We start from the raw sequence: 7,855 nt of genomic DNA, 5'->3' as shown, positions 1-7,855 counted from the left end.
GGAATAAAGTTTCTTACATCCACGTAAAACATTTGGTGTGCAGACTATGGTTTCTGTGCAGCTGTAAGACGTGGCTATGTGTGGAACAATAAGCACTGGGGAAGAAACTGCAAGTAGGATTATCTCTGCTATCCGAAAACACAGTTCCAGAGAACAAACGAAATTTTACACTTTATTTAGTCACTAATCATATAATTCTCACTGTCATTTAGAAAACATTTTACCAAATAAGTTAATAACTTTCCAACACCTGATTTGGTGAAAATTGTAGAAATTGGGTAATGTATACCAAAACACCTACGTATTTTAGAGAACTGTAACTTGTGCTGAATCTGGCCATCCCTCAGCTAGACCAGTTTACCTAGTAGGAACATTTTCCTCAGCTCCTCGGCACTACCTTGATGACCTATTCATTTCTGGATGCAGTTCAAAGCGCAGATCTTGTAGCACATCACTCCAATATAACCCGATCCCTTGCTATCTCTGAAACAGCTTGTCTTGCCTGGAATGTACTGGGGCAGCTGAGGTTACTTGGGAAGTTAGTCATAAACAGCTCTTCACTTTCTAAAGAATGGATTAACTTTCTTTTGCCCCCTAGTAGTTGTTAATTATTATACACTAGCAGAAAATATTAGGTAAAGCAAGAATGTCATTTATTTAGTTGGTTTATTTCTCTTTCTTCATTCTGGATATTTCTAGTTACATTTTCAGATGAACAAAAGTATTCTGAGGTAAGGTCATTGAAGTTTTAACCAATTTAATTCTGCAAGATGAGTAGTTCAGGACAAGACCAGTGTTGACTAAGACACCAGAATGGCACTCAGTTGCCCCTCAGAAGATGGCCTTGAGGACAAAAAGCCCACAAAAGGTAAGCAGAATTCTCCCCCCTAACCTTTACAACTGCAATATTTTTAAATGCTTAAGCACAGGCTGCTAATTCTGCTGTCGGCATATAAGGGGGTATATTTCTGGCATACGGCATCACTATGCTGCAATGTGGCTTCAACCAACTTTAAACTAACCACAATTTTGCAATAACATGCTTCAGAGTACTGTTCAATATTTATACTAAACTGTATTTTTACCATGGCTTAGAGAAGGTGGTGCATGAAATCTAAAAGCTTTGCTTTATAGCAGTGTTACGCATCCACACTCATTTATTGTTGCCAAGCGCAGTTGCAGAGGATGAGGAAGGACAATCAGTTTATCATAAAGTAAGCAGTACTGCAGAATACAGACCATGCACGGCCAGCATTCGCTGCGGTAACGGCAGTGAATAAACCCCCAGCGTTTAGTAGGTCCATTTAGTTTTCATGATACTTGTAGAAGAAATGTACCCAGAGAATGTTTCCTTAACACACTGACCCTCTTGCTCTCGCTCCTGTGCAGTCAATCCCTGCCTCTAGGTACTGAGCTGAAAACAAACCTCTGCATTCACCATGCCCTATATCCAACTGAGCTTTATTTATCCAAGGGTATTTTACTCAAAATTCCTGTAATATGAAAATGAGCCTATCTCCCAGGTAAACCATTTTTTTATCTTGAAGCTCTGATAAACCTGAATTAATGTAACCATTTCTTAATGAAAAAAACCCCAAGATGCATGTTCCCTGGCATAATTTCAAGTGACATTCTCGCCCCTTTTTATTGGTTGGGTAGGGTTGGTTTTTTCCTTATAAGCCATGATGTGTAGGCTTCTTTGTTTTTCCTATTACTCCTGTAGTTTTGGACAGTATCTTCTACCATTCTGACTCTCATTGAATGGAAGAGTGCTTAGCCTTTCTCTGTCTGAAGGACTGCAATACCAGCCCACCAGCTTCAGTGAACCGTATGACTATTTAATATCCAGTATTATAGGGCACATTCACAGGACTCATCCTTCAGGAGAGGATGCTCAGGAAAGCAGCAAGGTCTGGGAGCATGAGAGTCTGTGATTTCCAATCTCATCCCTGTCAAGAACTCACTATATTACAGGGGGGCAGATAATGCAACCTCTCTCCCTCTATTTCCCATGCAGAAAATGGGTATACCAACATCTACCTACCTATCTCAGAGAGCTATGGAGCTTAGGTCAGAGGAGTAGAGGCTGCAACCTCAGTTACTCTCATATGCGCAATAATTAGGTTATAACAGTATACTTTTTTTTCTTTTCAGGCAGTCTTCCTTTAATAACTGCAGTGCTCCCTTCAACAGGGGAGATTTGCAGACAGTAAGACTATATGATGGTTATTTGACAGGAAAAAAGAGATCAAACAACTGTCCAGAGGTGGCAGGAATTCAGTGATACAAATGTATTCTGAGTTTGTCCCGAAAGGTCAGCATTATTGAATTTTATTTCCAAGCAACATACCCCATCATTACCCCAATCAAAGTCAGCGGGCAAAGATGAGGTCCAGGGTGACTAACAGGTGATCTGACAAGGGAGTTGCAGTTTCTTTCAGCTCGCTGTCTCTCACTATGACTGTATCTGGAGATTTCAAAGGAAAGAGAGAAAACCCTATTGCAGACAGCTTTGAAATAAATGACCCGTTAAACAAGGTAATTTCCTTACAAAGAAAAAAAAAAGGCAAGTTTCCAAGGGAAAGAAACTTTCTCTCTAAACTTAGTTAATTGATGCTTTTCTTACAGATATGAATTAGGCTAATGGGTTATGCACTGTGTACCGCCTCATTCTTTATGTTTGCTTAGCTCATTTCCCTCCTAAAAAATATTCTATCATCCGTAATAATTTTCCATTTATGTCTCAGATAATAAGATATTATTGTGTTACTTACAGTATTACTTATTATATCTTGGGCCCTTGGAAGGATTTTAGGATGACTACAAGATCATCAACAAAAAACCCCCAAACCCTCAATGTTTTTATGAAGTTAAATATTAAAAAGACAAACAATGTGGGTTTTCTTTTTAGAACTCTGTCTTTAAATTATTTCTTTCTTGGGTTTTGTACTCTTCATTTTAACCTTACTTTTCCCATCTGCAAAGCAAAGAAGTCAGCCAAATCATTGTAATGTTCAGAGAAGGAAATGGTTAATATTCATGAAAAGGAGTAAGAAATGCTGTGTTCCTTTTATAAAGGGCGATTCCTCGCCCACATGGGTGTTTGGAGCTCATAAGGATCAGGTTTCCAAAAAACCCACGTTTGGAGGATGGAACAAACACTAGCAAATACGCAGAAGTGAACCATCCTCAGCTGTTACTGCAATGGACTGGTGGTTTAAAGAGGTGCCTTTCACTTTCAATGTACCATTCTTATCAAACCCTTTCTACTGGGAACTGAGCAAAGAAAAGGCAGCTATTCTCTTCCAAAAGCTGATAAGATCTTTTGTAGAAGAAAATATGCATTTGGCTGAATGTTAATTTTATATTGCTGTCCAACCACAGCACAATAATTTACTTCTGTTTCACAAACACAACCAGGAGGGGACTACCTAACATTTTCAATTCCTTTGAACAAATTAAGCAAACCTGTATGACTGCGTGGCTGTCACAGAGAGATGCTTCACAGAACAAATAAGAATAGCCAGGGCATTACACCAGCGAGCCACTGTCCCTTGGTTTTTGGCCATATAAGTTATACGACACAAAAAAGTTTTCTGCTTCTTAATGCTTTTCTTTGTGGACAACTACCAAGCGCTGCTGTTACTCCTTGGCTTCACAGTCTTTTAATAACCATCTCAGCATTCCCAGACTCTGGGAAAGGTCAGATCCAGACCCAAAACCAGTTTCAACTTTTACAAGTTTGATGTAAAAACATTAGTAATACTTGTTTTTTAGAAGCAGCACATGGGCCCCAACTAAACTCACATTAGGACCGCTGCGGGGTTTACAAGCCATATGGTTCAAATCCATTTACAAGTGGGGAAGGCTGGATAGCTCGTGCCTAATCTCCTGATGGGTGATACAGTGGATTAGAAAACCAACGCAACACAGGAGATTAGAAGTGACAAGGATTTTTTCTGAACAGTTAAATCATCATCCACTTTTACCTGCTTCTCAGTTAACGCACAGTTTCACACAGAAAGAATATTCCGCCTCTCAGGTTTGAAGCCTACTTGAGAAAGTGATGGGACAAGTGATGGATGACTGCCTCAGGCATGCGCCTCAGGGCGTGGGCATCCTTGTACTCCAGAGCGTTCTGTAATGCGAATGAGAGCATGAAGCGTCATCCTACTATCCCTTTTTTAAGAAGGTTATTCTTAATACCATGTGTGCCCAATTGTTTGGCAATAGCAGCTTCTCCTCCGGTTGCTGTTTCCTCTGGACTGTAACACAGATATTCATCAAAATAGAGAAGCAGTCGTAGGAGAAAACTGTGATCTTATTTCTCTAATACCATATATTTCCTTGGCAACAGATACCTTCAAACACTGATCTCATCCCCACTGGAACTGTATTTTCCTACTTCCATGCAAAACCACTGCTTTTCTTCCTCCCAAATCCTACCTGCCATCCTCCCTTACAGGAATTTAATAACAAGCCAAAGCAATCCCCCCATGCCTCCAAAGATCCTAACTGCCAGTGGATGAAATGGCCCCAAGCACTGGTGAACATGGTCTGATGAAAGATGAGCTCAAAACAGAACACCACATCCAAATAACCCCAACTGGCATGAATTATCATCATCTACGTTCATGCAGTATTTGATACACATGAACAGATGGGAAAGAAATCCTGCCTTTCGCATGCTACAATTCAATGTGCTTTGGGGCATTAACCAATGTCAATGTGAGCAGCTTTTATCCTGTTGTGCTGGAAAACTGGCTAGGACAGCCAGTAACTAGGTGTCCGTTAATTGGAAGTACATATAGAATACTCATATCTAGGTGCATGTTACTATACTTGAAAACGTATTGTAGAGATACGGGACCTTGGCAGCCCATGATGAGTTTCTTGAAGTTATAGGCACTCTGACTGTTTTGCCCTTGCATTCCAGGACAATTTCCAGACAGCTTGATTCTGAAAAGACAAAAAAGAGCTGGGTTTCTGGAAGAAATATCACCCCAGGAGTGTGGCTCATCATGAAACAGCAGGGTTTGGAGGTCAGTAATTTCTTTTTTTCTCCTCCCTTTTAGTACCTGGCTGTAGTCTCAGGACTTGTATGAGAACAACTTTTACACAAGGAGCTTGAGTAAAAACAACTTCTAAGCTGTTTGATCAAGGGTCTGTTTCACAGAGGGCTCTCTTTGGTGTTGGGAGCAAAGAGAATTTAGAAGTATGTGCTAAACCTTAGAAAAAAATACTCAAAAATATCCTCATTCTACCTTTCTTTTTATAAAAGTCTCCGCAGCCCGATAACTCTTCACTGCCTGAGTCTCTCATCAGTATGTATTTTGTCCCTACAGCAGTAAATTTCCAGTCTCCAGTATCACAGCAAACAGAAGCTAACAGTTAAATTGAAAATTCTGTCTATTCTTTAATTATTTTATGACGGCTTTCACATAAATCACTTGCATTTAAATTGCCTAAAATCTCTCCTATGAAGATTTTTTGTATTCATCTCTATAGCAACATATAAAGGAGCAAAAGGTTTTGGTTTACTATGTACATAAAATATAAACCCACATTTTACAGATTCTGGCATAATAGGTAGTCACTATTTCCTTAATTAGCTGCCTCTTTTTTTTTTAAGGCTGGTATGCCCTTTGGAACAAGAAAGGGAGCAAGTCTACAAAAAGGGCAGGAAGCCTGTGCTCTTCGAAAGCAGTTTGGGGAAATGTGAGTCTTTCACCCTCTCCTTAGGACCCTTGGGGTTACCTCTGGAAATACATGAGCATGCTCTTTTGCAAGGACCCCAAAGCCCTTTACAAGTATTCATCCAGCTTAAGTCCTTGACTGGAGTAATGCAACAGCCCAGTGACTTGTGGGCAATAAAACCCAGAGCTCTTAATTCCTACCTCTCCCTAGACTCATTAGGACCCCCTTGCTCCCATCCACACCCCAGACCATTTGTCCTTCTTCCCACGCCTGCTGGCCTATAGGACCCTGAGGTAATGATCCAGGTTGGTTTTTTCACCAATAAACTATCTGCTGTTACTGCAATAAAGGGCAGCAAGTGACCTGGCTCTGGGAAGGGCTGGGACTCAACTAAATGAGACCACTGACGGCACTAGAGTGGCTCCCATGGAGCACAGCAGCGAAAAGACAAATGTCATGGTGATAAGAGTATATATGCCATTACATGCCAAATTGAGGATATCCTTATTATAATTCTTTCAATTTCAGGCTATTCTTGTATTAACTTAGATTAATGCAACATACTTCAACTATTTTGTGGGTATTCAAAATATTCCGTTCTATTTTTTGTTTTGAAAATAGTAAAAGAATATATAATTGCCACTCATGTGGCTTACTCCTCCTGAAATTAACAGGGAAATCTTTCCTCTGAATCCAATAGATTTTGCCTTCAGGCTGCATTAATAAAGCTGTGGATCTGGACCTGGTCAGTGCTGGAGATGGAAAAAAGGAACAGATGCTCATCTGGTCTTACACAACTTGCATAGTGTGGACACTCCCAATTTCAGTTTATTTCAGTGGGAACAGCACTAAATTTAAGGGACTAACCAAAAGTTGCTGTACTCAAATTCTACTTTTCAATATAGCTGTTTACCTAAATGTCAAAATGTTATGATTGGTTATTAAGCATTTGTAGTTTAAAAAAATAATCAGGGTATTCAGATTCTCTATTTCTTCTCTGTTCACAGATCCCATATGGATTTTAACAGCAGTTTTAAAGTTCATAGTAATATTTCTTGCTCCTCCTGGCCCCCTCCATAAGTTTAAATTCAGTCTGTGGTTGTTGCTGCCCTTCACAAGTTAGATTTCTCGTAAGTCTTTATTCATTCAAGTGAGAAACTCATAATCTAATGAAAGCCATTAAATTAAAGAGTTCTTTTGCAGTCCCATTGTATCTTAGCTGAAAGACTGGTCATAAAGGAAATGAATCAAATCAGCAAATATATTGAAGTTAGCAGATAGCTAAAAGATTGTACAGATTGTACTGTTTGAAAAACACTAAAAACGGTGGGCCAGTTTGTGCTCCTTATACTCCATTATAGCCCCCTAAATTCAGAGGTCTCTGGCACTGAATACACTCACAAGTTCCTACTACTTCTATTTGAAATTTGTGATGGGAAGTTTTCATCGAGGCATTTCATCAGTGTTAACCTTGTTCTTAGAGCAAGGAAGAAGGCACTAGAAAACCTGAGATTTTCCCCAACAGCAGCATGTGTCGAGTCTGGAGTTTTTAGTCTTGTATCTTTTGCTCTGAGGCTGCCTGGCAGCTTGCTAACTCCAGTGTGCACCTCTAAGAATGGTCATCTTCGACAAAAAGCTGTGTAGGCATCTAAGGAGCCAAGCTCTCTGCTGAAAGAGGCTGGGTAGCTCTACTGGGAGCTGTGAAAACCTACCGATTTTCACCACATGGAAACCACCCTCCACCCTTAATTGTTGCCGTCTTTCCTGAAGCAAGTGGTTCTGATTTCAGACATGTAGCCTTGAGGGCATGGGGGAGCCACTATATGAAATATTTTGTGAATTACCCCTAGAATGTTTTGATACATAATATAATGGAAAATTAATCTATCCCCTTCCTATATAGTTTGCTATAAAAATGGATTATAGAATTGCCAAGAGGAGATAGATCAAAGTATCTGAATTATGCTTTTGCAACCAAGCAGAAAGCTGTAGCTCTGTGGTTTTCTCACAGGAACTCATACAAAGTGAAGTAATTCCATCCTACCCCTGTCTTCACCATTAGATGATGCAAAGAGTATCTGTGCTGTGTACTTCATGCAGATAGTTGTTTCTTCTGTTTGTAATAGAGCATGAGATTGGCTTTCAAAAAGCACTCGAG

General features: G+C 39.9%; 1 long non-coding RNA gene across 1 annotated transcript; it reads left to right on the top strand.

Moving 5' to 3' along the window:
• On the top strand, window positions 1–6,082 carry LOC121088902. The gene is made up of 3 exons (XR_005828059.1): window positions 1–2,314; window positions 4,937–5,042; window positions 5,633–6,082. It is a non-coding gene; the product is annotated as an uncharacterized LOC121088902 (long non-coding RNA).
• The last annotated feature ends 1,773 nt before the right edge of the window (window positions 6,083–7,855 follow it).

Source organism: Falco naumanni, chromosome 1, assembly GCF_017639655.2.
Source record: "Falco naumanni isolate bFalNau1 chromosome 1, bFalNau1.pat, whole genome shotgun sequence".
NCBI lineage: Eukaryota > Metazoa > Chordata > Aves > Falconiformes > Falconidae > Falco > Falco naumanni.
This window is presented reverse-complemented; position numbering and strand designations above follow the sequence as displayed.